General features: G+C 50.7%; 1 protein-coding gene across 1 annotated transcript in view; it reads right to left on the reverse strand.

The window, feature by feature from the left end:
* The window catches only part of Nkd1 (NKD inhibitor of Wnt signaling pathway 1), a 99076-nt gene that overhangs the window by 40101 nt on the left and 43845 nt on the right, over positions 1-15130 (reverse strand). The gene's annotated exons all lie outside the window — the stretch shown is intronic.

Below are 15130 nucleotides of genomic sequence, written 5' to 3' on the forward strand. Positions count from 1 at the left end.
CCAGGGTACACCAGATTAGCTTCTATATTTTCTGGTATTCTGCCAAGAACACTTCTGTGATCAAAGCAGATTGCTTTAGACAAAAGTTAAAGTGCCTCACTGCACGACTTCTCGGGGCCACTGTGATGATAATAAATACTGAATCTCCATGTGCTAGTGTTTATCAGATTTTCCAAACCTATGTAGACCACAGGGTTTTGTTTTTCCATAAGGATTCCAAGGAATCTACTTTAGGAAATACTCCTCTTTTGTGGACAGATGAGGCTCAGGGGTTATACCACCACATCTCTGAACACCGCAGTGATGCTAGTGGTGCTTCTAGAGCACCCAAGATGACAGGCAATAGCAAGCCCAAATGCAGAAGCTGTCACCATCTTCTCTTTGTGAAAAGAAAAAAGAAAAAGATGAAACACTGAAACACCCTCTCCTTGGGGGAAAAATTACTGTACCTCACATGCTTAAAGAAAAACCAGGCCTGTCTTGATGACCACAGAGAGACAATGTGGTCCACAGCGGATGGCACTGCTGGCCACAGCTGGAAGACAGCTGCTTGTTTCCTCATTTTCTGTTTTAAAGAACAACAGCTCACATTCTATGGATGAGGTCTGGTCTGCACTAGTCTTTCTTCTTTCGAGTCTTCTGGAGCATCACACACTTTCTTAGAGGGGGATAAAATGTGGCCATACAGCTCCCGGTGTCCCATTTATTTCGAATCAGGCTTCTCTTGCCTCCACCAATTATTTTAATCACTGAACATTTCCCGGGCTTGTAAACTGGCTGCTTGTGTTAACAGAGTTAGAGTTGACAGGGGAGCTGAGAGACGTTGACAGGAAGGAGACACACACAGGTGGCATCCTCAGATGGCTTATACGCCCCAGAAGCCAATTAAAGCCAGTCTTTCATGACAGAAAGGCAGAAGGTGGCTGCATGTCCCCCTGAGAGGCTGGCAGGCACGCTTCCTTCAGGAGCAGCCACAGTCTTCAGGGGACACACAAACCCTTCACAGCGAGGACCTCTGCACAGAGGGGCTCAGCACTGACCTCGGCAGCACCCATCACCACCCTGCATTTGGTGGGGCTACCAGCACCCCCAAGCCTCTTGAGTCCTGAGTCTTTTTACCAGCACACTTTTAAGCTTCCAAATGTCACCCCCACAAGACAGCCAAGGGGCTAGGCATGCGGCACACAGATGTAATCCCAGCACTCAGAAGACTGAAGCAGGAAGATTGCTGAGTTCGAGGCCAGTCTGGGCCACATAGTGAGTTAAAGGCCAGCTTGGACATAGACAGACAGCCAAGGGGGTCCCTACGCTGTCACCCACATGTGTGCCACACATGCACCATCATCCCTGTGATGATGGCTTGGGTAAGTTCTAGGGCCAGCCTCTTACTGGTCACTGTACCCTGCTCTGTCACACACTGAGCGCTCCCTGGTGCTAGGGCTGGCTGATGTACATGCTCGACTATGGCAAAGTTACCTCCTACACTGAGCTGCATGACCCTGGGTCAGTGGTCCTCATGGTTTGGGTCACTCAACCCAAGGGCAACATGGGACTTGAGCCAACACGGGATCGTGTCCTGGCCCAGCAGCAACCACAAGTCCGAGGCCAAGTACTCATCTGTCCATGGGACTCAGAGGCCCCCCCACCCCCTCCACATGGTGTGGGGACCTGGCTCTAGCTGGGAGCCCGCAGGCAAGGTCAGGGGCCAGGCCTGCATCATCACCCTACAGGAGGGCAGGTGCTCTGGAGCTGGGCACACAGACCCTTGGACCCAGGAGCCCACAGGACCCAGGGGTAGGAGCCCTGGAACTGGGTCAGGCAGACTTTCATTCAGATCCTAGCTCTCCCGAAGCAAGTGACCTGGAGAGGAACTTCACCTCCAGGGCATCTCAGCTCCCCAGGTGCAAAAAGGGCCAAGAGCCCTGTGCCATCGTGGGGTTGCTGTCAGGATTAAAGGAGCTGTTGCATGGCACATACTCAACCTCACACCCAGTCCCACGAGTGCTCAGTAGCTCACTGGTTCCTGTTCATTGCTTCTTCTGCATTATTATCAAATGGCTACAGAATGTGTCTGGGCCAAGTGGACAGATTACCCTCACAAACACCAGAGAACTTACTCTGAGTCTCTTCAGCACACTGTTTTTAGTGCTTAATAGTAATCACTTTGTCACTTAGTCACTCTTATTATTATACCCACTTTAGAGATGAAAACTGAGGCACAGAGAAGTTGAGAGACCTGCCCAAGGTCACACAGCTAGTGTGTGCCAGTACCAGAGCCTGCACTCTTCACTACTGCACTTACTTATAAAAAGCCTGAGTATAAGGACTGGCTTGCAGTGACCACCCTTCATTCCTCCTCTTGTCTACTCAAACTGTCATTGTGGCCCCAAGGTCTCAGGCCTCCTCCAGGATTGTCAGCCTCAGGCTGTGCTCAGTTCTGATCAGAGACCTTCCTAGATTCCCAGAGTCCCTGCCCAGGGGCCTAACTTAGTGGCTTCTCAGGCCACATGGTCATAATGAGCTTCCCTCCCCAGTCCCAGCACTGCCCTTCTGCTGGCTTGGGACACAACTCTGTTCCATGCTGGGTCCCTGGAGGAAAGGTCAGCTCCTCTGGGGACTGGGTGAGTGGCCAGCATCAGCCCTGAGCCCAGGATCTCATAAGACACAATGCCTTATAAGGCCTCAGGATGGGAAACCACATCAAAGCAGGCCTTGGGGCGCGGTCTGAGTCTGGTTAGGGTTTTCCTCTTTGTCTTTGAAACTTGGCACTCCTGAACTCAGTATTTCCCCACCCCACTGCCCAGCAGGTCTCTGTCAATCTTTCTGTTCCCTAAGAGCTAACAGATGTTGGTACCATGGGTTTCAAAGCAAACTCCTGGTACCCGTGGAACACGGCATAACTTCCAGATTCCAAGAATGCATGGAGCTGGGATACTCTGGGAAGAGAAGAGCTGCTTAGAACCCAGGTTGCCCAGGACCCCTTAGGTCAAGCAGCCTGTCCTGGGGCTTCCCCAGGAGATGCCTGGAACACTCTTCCCAGCACACTGTGCAAATGCAGCCCGGCCGCAGCCTTGCTGAGAGCAAGCTCTCACCTTCCTTCTGTCCCCTCACTTGGAGGCAGGACAAGGCTGATCCATTCCCAGCACTGGGTGGACCTGGCTGAGGGCTTCACAACCCTTAGCAACTAAGTAGCAGCAAAAACATTATTTAATTTTTCTGGCCCCTATTTTCCTTTTCTGTAAAATAGGGATTGAGATGTCAAAGAAGGGTCACAATGTGGACAAAATGCCCAGGATGGCATCTGGTACAGGTGGGGAGAAATAAGTGCTGGCTTCTGTCTTCCTTCTGCAGCGCTCAACTCTAACATGTGCTCAGGAACATTCTCACAGTTCATCCTTATGGTCACTGGATGCCCTGGGATTGTCCTCACATATCTGTCATCAGGAGGCACATTCAAAGTCAGTGGTGGTTAGGGCCACATGATTCCTATTAACCAACAGTCAGAGTGGCCTTGGAGGCCATCAAAGAGTACTGTATTAGACCTCCATGGTGGAACACCTCACAGTGGTTCAGAAGAAAGAGGCAGACCTGTCCATCCTGCCACACAGAGCACCATGCCACAGGATGAGCAAGACAGCAGGTGCAGAATGTGAAGCTACCTGCATACCTAGGAAATGGTATATACACAGTGGACAGTGAGGCCACCAGATGTAGGCAAATGTGCAATAGCCTCCAGAGAAGGGAAGGAGAACAGAAAAGCAGAGGGCATGGTGCGGGTATGTGGAACTTCAGGCTTATCAGAACTACTGTAATGTGGAACAAGTAAGTACAGCTGTCCCTTGGTATCCACAGTGGATTGCTTCCAGGACCCCCTGTGGATACCAAAATCTAAACATGCTTCAATCCCTCACTATACAATGGCATTGTATTTGCAAAGAACCTACACATATCACCTGCAGGATTTAAGTCATGTCTAGATTGCTTACAATACCTTGTGCAATGTAAATGCTATGGAAATAGTTGCTATACTGCATTGTTTATGGAATGATGACAAGAAAAAAGTCTGTATGTGTTCATTAAAACTATTTTGTTGGGCCGGGGGTTTGGCTCAGTGGTTCTGCCACCTGCCTTGCAAGCGCAGGATCCTGAGTTCGATCCCCGGTACCAAAAAAAAAACAAAACTATTTTGTCTTCCCAAATATTTTCCTCTGCAGTTGGTTGATCTGTGGATGAAGAATCCACAGATACGGAGTCAACTGTATATTCACCTGTTACTCAGGTAATTAAATCTCAATTTAACCAACCCTCACTTTACAAATGAAGGAACCGAGGGTCAGCCAGGGGATGAAGTGGTGAGTTGGAGGTCTAAAATGGTACAGGAGGTCAGAATGATGCTCACAGTCTGTCAGCTGTAGATCTTCTGGGGTCTCCCCCGCACCCCATCAGTGGGGCACATTCTTTCTCTGGGGTTACACATGGGAAGTGTGCGGGGGGAGCCTGGGCTGTCCACTTTCTGGGTGTCAGTTTTATGGTTCTAACATGGGGACCCACCTGGCTTCCTCTCCTCATCCCCTGGGCTTTCTCTAGACTCCAGAGACCCACCCCCCACCCCAGTCCATGACACAGCAGGCCCAAAGTACCAGGGAACAGCCACCCCCCCCAACCATGTGCACCAGGCAGGCCAGCGATGCAAAGCCATCATTACCACAGGGCCAGGGAAGAGGACAGAGGCCCAGTGACAGGGGATTGGAATGCCTTCCTCCCCGGGGAGAGGAGGAAAGCACACTCACCCCTCCCTGAAAACATCATCACAGCCAAAGAACAACAGCAACTCCTCAGATGAGCAGAAGTGTGGGCCAGAGGCCTGGCCACCCAAGCCTGGGTGGCCACAAGTCACATCTAGGGATGGCTCTTGGCTCTGCCTACCCATCCAGGCCAGTGGGAATCTTCTCCTGCCCCTAGGGTTTCCTTTGAAGGAGCTGGTGACTGGCATCCTCTCTGTGGCCAGGGTTCGCCCCTGACTCAATGCCAACTTCCTTGTGGGGCTCGTTCTACTAGGAGGAAGTTCACATAGCGTCAGAGGGGAAAGGAGACAGTGGCCATGGGTGGGGAGTGTCACTCTGGATCAGCTCTCCACACATAGAAGGCACTGACAATATCCGTTGGGTGAGGCCTGGAGCCAGGCCTGCTGTTACCTGCCTGCCTGGATGGTTACAAATGCTATGGCAGCTTAGGCTAAGCGTCTGTTATTTGCAAGTCAAAGCTCTAACCCTACAGCCCCCAGAACCAAGCCATGGGCTCCTAAAACCAGAACCCAAGACTCCCTGCCATGCCTAGAAGGAAGTTTAGGCTCCCCTTGCAGTGGGGCTCCTACAGATCACCCTGGCCCACCCAACTCTAAGTGCAGAGTAAGCTGTGGAGGAGGTTGGCAGCTCTCAGCTGCGCGTGCAGGGCTGGCCTTGTGTCGGGGGCCTGCGAGGAGCAGCCTTCCAGACTCCAGAGATGTGCAGCAGCGATTAAAATTCCTCACATTGCTCCCCTGACTATTTTTATCTGCTTGCCATGCAATCAATGGGCGCCTCACTGTACCTCCCAGTCTCGACTCCCCACACCCCAGGATTCCAGCCCAAGCTGACTTCCTGGGCCTGAGGACTTGGGAGAAGGACACTGGACCCTGGGGCCTGACTTTAAAGCCTCAGGCCCTACAGCCCACTGGATGCAGACAGACAATCAATCCCCCAGATAGGTTGCCACTTCTGGAATGACCCAGATACAGGCAGCGAGTCAACAATCTTCTTCCTGGGTTTTCACCTCAGCAAACTGTGGGCATCCACACACCATTGTCATAACTGAACATTTAATACTCTCCTAATACTCCTCTTTCAATTGGCTTTGATGCACACTGTCCCCCACCCCTGTTTCCATCTTGCCATAAGCAATACGGTCAGTCAAATAAGGAGTATGATCCTTGTTACATTTGTTTTGGTTTTTTAAAATATTTAATTTGTATTGAAAATACAGAATCATTAAAGATGTCCACAATTTGTGACCTCAAATTCCAACCCTCAGAGGAACATGGACCAGGCTTTGGAAACTACAAGACATAGAGAGTCCTGTGCCCCTGAAGTGGTCAGGCTGGTTCCAGTAGGAGAGAAGAGGGAACGATCAGGCCAGGCCCCATGTACCTCCCAACTGGCTGCAGGGCCTCCTCGAAGGCTCCTGTTCTGTTTTTGTTTTTGTTTTCTGGTACTGGGGATTGAATCCAGGGCCTTTGCACTAAGCTACATCCTCAGCCTTTTAAAAAAACAGGTATTATTATTTTTAGACAGAGACTCATTAAATTCCCCAGGCTGGGCTCTAACTTGCAATTCTCCTGCCTCAGCCTGTGAGAGTCCTGGGATTATAGGTGTGTAACACCATGCTGGGCTGTGGTTTACATTTTTGAAGTGTGATTTCCAAATATGGAAAAAAAAATGGCTGATGGAGAAAGAAAGAAAGAAAAAAAAAGAGGCCAAAATCAATAGTGAATTCTAAATCTTAGCATGATACAGAATGCTCTCTCATCTCACCTGTGGGCATCGAAGAGCCTTAGGCAGTAGTACCCTGTGCAGGGCAGATTGTCTAGAGCATGGAGCTGGGGACCCTGCAGCTGATCTGGCTGGATCTTCCTCCTCACCGGCATTCAAGGGCATTGCTCCAGTGGGAACCATATCTCCCACTTTATGCTGTGTGACTGCCTACGTATAGTTCCACTGGTCTGTGCCTCAGTTTCCTCAGCTGAGCACGGAAGTGATCACCTTGCCGGGAAAGCTTTGGTGAAGGGGTGTGAGCCCTGCACTCAGCACTTAGCTCACACCACAGCCCACACTGGAGCTGCTGCTTTCTGCTCCCTCTGGGCTGGGTCCGTCACTCTGTTCCCTCCCACCCTCTTCCCTGGCCCTATGGTCTTCAGGGATCAGATTGCTGAGCAAAGGCATGCCTAGTACTGCCTCAACTATCTAAAAGGTCTGAAGCAGCCCCATCTCTGGCCAGCGGCCTGCACTTGGCTGAGTCTCCACCCCCTGACCTAAGCCTGGTCACTGACCGCCATGCCACTGCCACACACTGCCCTGGCCAGCCACTGGCCTGCCCACCACACAGCCTACAAATGATAACAGAAAGGCTCTCGAGGGGCTGTGGGTCCTCTGACCGCCATACAGCTGGGGCTTCTGCCAGTAGCTCTTGGCTGCCAGGGGCCAACATGAGTGCTCTACTGCGCAGGGTGTCTCGGAGCCAGGCTGCTTATGATACATAGCACCATCACTTATCAGCCAATGAATGGTGCTTCTGCAGCCCATGGGGCCACCTCACTGTGGGAAAGCACGTGCGCTCTGGTCCAGGGCAGTGGTCAGCCCAGCTAGGAGCCTGTGCCCAGGCAGCTGGGAATTCCACCCTCCCCACCTCAGAAGCCAGGGATCTGGGCTTCTTGTTTTTCCTAATTTAAACAAACAGAGGCTATATAATAAGATCCTTTCCATTCATCCCTTCCAGCAGTCCTCATTTTCTGGAGCAGATAAGAGAACAATAGCCTGGGCGGACCTTGGGACCCTCCTGCTGTCCACGCACACACACGTGAGCTACAGGCAATTAAACATATATACAGGCACATGGAAATGTGCACATAAGCACATGTGCACAAAATACATGCATGCACAAGTGCACACATGCACATAGACATATAATATACCCGTGTGTGCATGCATGTGCACATGCACACACACACACTCAGAGCCCACCTCATCAGTCTTAGAGCACTCTGGAGAAAGCACCTCACAGAAGCTGCCCTCTGTCCATGCCTATCCAGCCCCTGGGCCTCCTTTCCTCAGCTCTGGTCCCTCCCTCCTTCTGCCTGCACCATTCCTCTCCTGGGCTGCCTGTGCTCTGTGCTCCTGAGAGCCCCCTGCCCTTCACTGGGGTGAAGTCGTGTACTTCCCCCACCATCCCACCCACCCAAATTGGGTAGCATCAAAGGTGGCTCCCGGAAGTCCCAGTTCATTCCAAAATGTGGCTGAAGAGTACACTTGTAAGCCTCAGCGTCCACATCTGTCCAATGTGGCCACTGATCCCTGCTGCCTATGACACAGGGGTGCAGAGCATCACACAGAGGGTAGCTGTGACACAAGCAAGAAGAGTTAAAAGGACTGGCGGGGCAGTGAGGGCTCCCGGGGTCCACAGTGCTGCCAGGTGGGGGAGCTGCTGGGGGGCAGCTGAGGGCAATCCTGTTGTGCTAATAAATAAAACAGGCCAAGACTCCACCTGAACAGATCACAGAACATTTCTGGAAGGACACACAATGTTTGGGCACTGGGAACCAGGAACTGTCCCCCCCCCCCACAGCTATCCAGCTTTCTGGATTGCTTGAATTCTGCATTTTTTCTTTTCTTTCTCTCTCTCTCTCTCTCTCTCTCCAAAGAGAGAACTTTAAAATAAAAAATTAATTTTTAGAAAAGGAGCTGTTCCACTGAAAGAACGACATGGCTCCTTTGCCTGCTTGACATCACCAAGATGCTCAACAGGTCCCTTGAACTTCATGTGTCCCAAACTGACTCCTGATGTTCTAAACCTGCCCTCCCTGGGTTCCAGCACGGCAGCTCCCTGCTTCCCAGGGCTCAGGCAGACACCTGGAGCCACCTGATGCTTCTCTTCCAAACCATGCTCCCCCTATCTGTATATGCCCTGACACCCCTCTTTCTCCCCTGTGTCCCATCTATCACATTCCCTAGGCCTCTCACCAAGCCAATGACAACTGATGACCAACAACTGCCTGTGTCCATCACCTTTCTGTCACTAGGACAAAACACCTGAGATAAACAACTGAAAGGACGAAAGGTTTATTTTGGTTCATGGTTTCAAATTTCAGTCCACAGTTGCTTAGCTCTGTTGCTTTGGGCCTGTGGCAGAATGGCACCTGATGACAGGGGCACATGGCGGGGGAGAGCTGTGCACCTTGTGATGTCCAGGAAGGAAAAGAGAGAGAGGAAGGGGTCAGGGTTCCAAGGTCTCCTCCAAAGACATATGCCCCAGTGACCTAACTTTCTCCCTCTAGGCTCCACCTCCTAAAGGTTACACCACCTCTCCACAGCACCACAGCTGGGGACCAAGCCTTCAACACACAGGCGGGCCTCTGGGAACATTCAAGATCCAAACTATAGCACTGGCCTGACCCTTGCCCCAGCCCTACTCAATTATCCAAATTCCTACCAATGTCCCCAAATGCCCCCCATCTGTCCTAGCACCTCCCTGACTCCACCTTCTGCCCTTGTTGTTTCTCATGTTTGGCACATGACACCTCTGGGCCTTGGCACCTGCTGTTCCCACTGCCTGGAACGTTCTTTTCCCAGACAGCCACTCCCTCCTTCCCCTCCTTTAGGTTTTTGGTCACTGTCATCTTGTCAACTGGATGAGGTCATCCCAAACTTCTACCTAAAATTGCAGCCCCCTTCACCTCACACTCCCTCCCCCCTCCCCTACCTTATTATATTCAGGGGCACATGACGTGCCACGTGTCAAAGGCTGACGACGAGGCACCCAACGAGTGTGTTCTGAACAACCCAGGACAGTTCTACAATGACTGACTCAGAAAAACATTCCCTGCATGTTCTTGAAAGGAAAAGGCAGTTGCCAACAAGCACAGAGAACATGATTACATCTGCTAAAATTAACCACCTATATCACCAGGCACTGAGGTCCAAGACATGTGTCTGCAGAGACAGACAGGTACCAGAATGACCCCAGAGGTCATGTGCAGTGCTGGATTCCAAGGTATCTGGTCATTTTCCACAAATGTGCAACATTACTTTCACCATCCAAGAGACAAGTAAGGTCCTTGGAAGAAAGCTCGTTTCGTAACATACACAGACATGGGCCCCCAAACTGGTTCTAGAAAGACTCACACACAATCTGTGAATAGGGCTTTGGCCTTAGTGCAGTGAGTTCTGCAGCTTTCCAGGGAAATGGGTGGCCAGGGCAGGGGGCTTTGATGCCCCTGGATATCCCTGCTTTCCCACAGCCACACGGTACACATGGCCCACAGGAGGTCCCTGCCAGAAACCTACCCGCTTCTCATGGCTCCTGGCTGACACACATAGGAAGCCAGGGAACTGCAAAATCCTGTTTTTGTGGTCTTGTAATGCAGACAAGGCTTTGATTCCAGAAATGGCAGGAGGCCAGCTGAGCACACCCACCAGGTTGTCACTGGGAGCCAAGGGGAGGGGGCAGCAACTCTCTCCTCCACTGTGGCCACCACCACACACTGAACCTCTCTGTTTCCATACTTGGACAACCACAGAGCTTAAGAGGAAAAAGTAGGGGGATCCAGGAGCTGCCTGCCTCTGCATTCTGGCCAGGGATCCACATCAGGGGCCCATGTTGTCTCTAGTGGTTCCCTGAGAGACACATGGAGGTCTGGGAGATGCCGACATGGAAGGTCTGAGGCTATTCATGGGTAAGGCAAGGTATCTGTAAGCAGCAACTCTATCCAGCATCCCTGAACAACCCAACCATGAGCCAGCTATCACCCCCTTTTACAGATGAGGAGGCTGAGGGTATGGGGGGGGGGCGGACATAGTAGATCAGAAGTGACCAAGCCCCCCTGGGAATTCTTAGGCCAGGCTCTTGGGAGAACCTCCAGGCATGGAGATAAAGAGAAGCCTTCCTCAGTAGAAGGCCCCACAGGCTGATGGGGCCAGGCCAGAGGCCTTGTCAAAGGCTCTTAACTGTAAGAGCCCCAAGTCCTCTGAGGATGCCCCCCAATGACCACTCCAGAAAAATATCACAAAACAGCAGAACTTGCAGACTCCAGAAGGAGAAACTGAGGCAAAGGCCTATAACCCCAGCACTCCAAGAGGCTGAGGCAGGAGGACTGCAACTTTGAGCTCAGCTCAGCCTGGGCAGCTTAGCAACTTAACAACACCTTGTCTCAAAAAAAATTTAAAAAGTTGGGGGACATAGCTCAGTGCAAAGAACTTGATTCAATCCCCAGGACCATGAAAATAAACAAACAAATGAATAAGTGAATGAATGAATGGACAGGCCCACAGAGCCAAAGAGTGATAGCCATGATCAGAATCCAAAAGATGAGGCAGGCAGCAAAAGGCCAGAAAATAGCAGCTTCTTCAGTGAGCGGAACCACAGCCCCTAGTTCCTCCCTAACCAAAATCAGGTGCACCGAGTCAACAAGCCCAAAAGCGAGGTTCCGTGTCCAAGCAATTCAGTTCATGTCATTTGGGGAATGCTGCATAACAAAGGTCCCTGGTTCTTCCATAGGGGCTTCTCACTTTTGTAGACCACTGGCATGAGGACCCCAGTGCTCACAGAATGTGACATTTCCCCACCTCACTAGGCTCTTTCACTGTGGTCCACTCCCCCAGAGGACTGCAGGCACATGGGTGAGGATCCCCACCTCAGTGTGCACACCACTCCCACAGCACTCACCTGTGAGCCTTCCTCAGACACCTGCCCTGGGGCTTGGTCTCAAGTTCAGAGAATTGCAAGCACCACCACCTCACCCCACCCCCAGACAGGTGACCCTGAGCTCAGTGCAGAAGATCAAAAGCCCAGTCATTAAAGCCTGGACAAACTTGAGGCATAATTTATGCTCCAGAGCTCCTTCACAGGACCAGGATGAAGCCAAGACTCGCCTGAAATGGCATCTTTGCTTAGTTTCTTCCCATTCTCTGTCCTGTTTGCTCCCCCTCTTACTGATCCATCCTCAGGAGAGTCCTTAATAAATCACCTGCACTCAATCCTTACCTCAGGCGCTGCTTCTCTGAGGTAATTTCCCACAGAACTACCTGTGAAGGTGGAGAAATCTTGACCCACATGGTGACCTCACAAGAGCAGATAGGCCAACGGAGGGTTAGAAGCTCAGTTGTAGACAAACCAGATAGTGGTTTCTCCCACTCGACTCAATTTCATCCCCACTTCAGGAATCCCCTTCCTTATCCTTTGGACATAGTTCAAGTACTTTTCTGAGCAGGGCTCTTTCTGTGACTGTACTTGACCGTGTGATTTAGATGCCCTGAAAGCTGGTTTCTCAGAGTTTGGAAAGGTTTGAAGAGCCTGGCTGAAGAAGTCCTAAAAGGCTGTGAACCAAGCTTGATGGGAGATTCTAGTTGGAGCTCAGAAGACCAGAATGCTGATAGAAATGCAGACAGTAAAGACTAGGCTCAGGAGGTTTCAGTTGGGAGCAAGGATTTCACAGGCAGTTAGTCTCCAGGCCATGTGTGTTATGGTCTGGCAGAAAATTTGTCTACATTTTGCTCATCTTGAGACTTTGCAGGAGACTGAGATTAAGGGCAGCGGCCTAATTAATCTAGCAGAGAAAATTTTAAGGCGGCCTAACATTCAGGCTGTGGCATGGGTATTGTTAGGAGCTTGTAAACAGCTCTACATTGAAAATTATAAGCAAGTGGCATGGCTGAGGGATTTTTTAAAGTTTTCAGTTTTGTGAGAAACAAAGCACCCACAAAGATGGAGCACAATAGAGTTTGGTTGCTGAAAAGATCAGCGTTAAAAAGAAGTCAAAGAGGGCCGGGGATTTAGCTCATGTCCCTGTGCCTGGCCCTAAGTGCAAGGTCCTAAATTCGATCCCTGGTACCAAAAAAAAAAAAAAAAAAATGCAGACTTTACAAAAGGACAATAGGAAAACACAGCAAATGGCATGTGAGGAACCAGTGAGGCCCCACCCTTTGCAGGCTTGAAATTGCAAAAGTAAAAGGCTTTGCTTTGAGAAGATGCTCAGCTTTCCAAGCACTCACAGACTTCTACAGTGATGCCATAAGGAAGTTCAGCTACTTCTCGAGCTGGTGGCATACCGTGGCATCATCCACGTGGTGCTGGTTTTACAAGCATATAGAATGCAAGAGGTGTGGGGTCAAGGAAGCTTCCACTCAGATTTCAGAAGAAGGCCTGGGGGCCCAGGCAATGTGCCTCTGAGAAGGTAGTTTGTGGTTGTGAGAGTGAAGCCAAAAATTCAGTGAAGACCCCAAAAAGTTGGAGAAGCCAGGAATATGTAACATCCGAGGAAAGCCAAGGGTAATGAGCAAAGCCAGCTCAAGAGAGAAGCAATGAGAGCCACAACCACTGGCAATGCTGTTGGGGGAGGGGGGAACCAATCTGTTCAGAGTTTACATCTCATCATAACTTGCCCTGGGTGCTGGACATGGAACGGCAAGATCAACTTTTGCCCTGCTGTGTTTCAGTCTTGCTTTGGTCTGATTTCTTCCTAACCCCTTATTTCTCCCCCTTGGAATGAGAATGTTTATCCTCTGCCATTGTATGTTTCCAATGTTTAACTTTCTTTTTGATTTTACAGAGCCTCACAGCTAAGAGTTTGCCTTAAATCTCAAAGAAGACTTTGGACTTGGACTTCTCAGCAATGCTAAAACTGTTAGAAATTTGGCAACACTTAGAGATGGATTAAATGGATTTTGCATAAAGGGATGCTCATCTTGTGGGAGCCAGGGGCAACATTTTATAATTTATATATAGATGTACCCCAAGAGCCTCACATGCTCATAGGAGGGGCTCTTAGAAGGGGATTGAATCATGGGGGCTTATAGCTGACTTGCTGTTAGGAGGTGGGGTCTGGTCAGAAGAGGCAGGTCACTGGGGCCATGGCATGGAAAGGTCTGTCTCCCTCCCCAGCTCCTCCCTTGATCTCTTCCTGTCTGGCATGCCATGAGTAGCTCTCCTCTGCCATGCCATCCTGTCTTGGAGCCAGCTGACCCTAGACTAAAACATGAGCCAAAATAAAAGCTCTCCTCCTTTAAATTGCAGGTATTGGGTATTGTGCCTGAGTGATGAGGTAGAAACTAAGACACTGCTTATAAGCCAGTTCAAGCTTGTTTTCTGTCATGGGCCACAGAATGAGTCCTGGTCTATGTATCCCTTCTCACCTGAGCACAATGCTCAGCACAGTCCATGCCCAGAGAATACTCAGGTTTGCCCTTCACTTAGAAATGTGGGATTATGCAAAAGCCTGGGCTTTCAAGGCAGACAGGCTCAGCACCTATTCTCATTCCAAGGCCTTGCACAACTAACTAAAGTTTCTGTGAGCCTTAGTCTCCTCATAAAACACAGATATATACCTGTGTCTGAGCACTGTGTCAGCCAGCTTCTGTCACTGTAACAAATATCTGAGACATCCAACTTATAAAGAGAATGTTTATTTTAGCTCTTGGTTTTAGAGGTTCCCATCCACAATCAGGCAGACCTACTACTTTCAGGGATCTGGTGCGGCGGCTAGATGGCAATGCAGAGAGCATGAGGTGTAGCACATTGTTCGCCTCATGGCCAAGGAGCAGAACTGAACGAGGAAGGGCTGAAGTTCCTCAATCCCCTTAGAGGACACCCCCCACCATGTCCTAAGGCCCTCCCATAAGGTTCCACCCCTTATAGGCTACCCTCCTCCCAGCAGGCTGCTTGGGGACTGACCTCCAACATAGGGGCCTTTACACTCACCCAAACCATGACAGTCCCCAGATAATGTTACTGCCCAGATCAGGCCACTTTCAAGAGTACAAGGGTATGCATTAACCAGGCCAGGGCAACTGGAGTGACTGGCCTTGCTGATCTCACCCATCTCCAGCCTCCAAGGCCCCAAGGCCCCAAGGCCTTCATCCTCTCCACCATCTCCTCCAGTCACTGCTCTCCACTCAGCACCCCTTACTCTGTTCTTTCAGTCACTTCCCAATGCATTCCCCAGCCTCAGTTCTAACGTCCCCTCTCAGAGATGCCACCCTGGGAGCCCAGACTCGGCATGGTCCCTACTCTGTCCCCCATGGCAGTCCCTGGAGTTCTGTGTATGGTCAGTCTTTAACCTGGCTGAATATGGTGATAACATGGTCCATATGCTTTCTCCCATGGTCCAAGGCCCTATAGCGTGGAGCAGTGCCTGGCATACACGAAGCAGCACACAGAGAGTGGCATGAACCCTCCTTCCCTTCCTTTCTGAGCTTCTGCATCAGCTCCATGTGTGGAGAAAAGGATGCTGGGCAAAATGTGAAGCAGGGACCTTGGGACTGTGAGTCACAGAATAGGGAGGTCAAGGACAGCAGAGGACCCACCCCTGGTGGGCCTGGGATATGCT

Source organism: Heterocephalus glaber, unplaced genomic scaffold (assembly GCF_053883595.1).
Source record: "Heterocephalus glaber isolate CG9 unplaced genomic scaffold, H.glaber_assembly_v1.0 deba00000071, whole genome shotgun sequence".
Classification (NCBI taxonomy): domain Eukaryota; kingdom Metazoa; phylum Chordata; class Mammalia; order Rodentia; family Bathyergidae; genus Heterocephalus; species Heterocephalus glaber.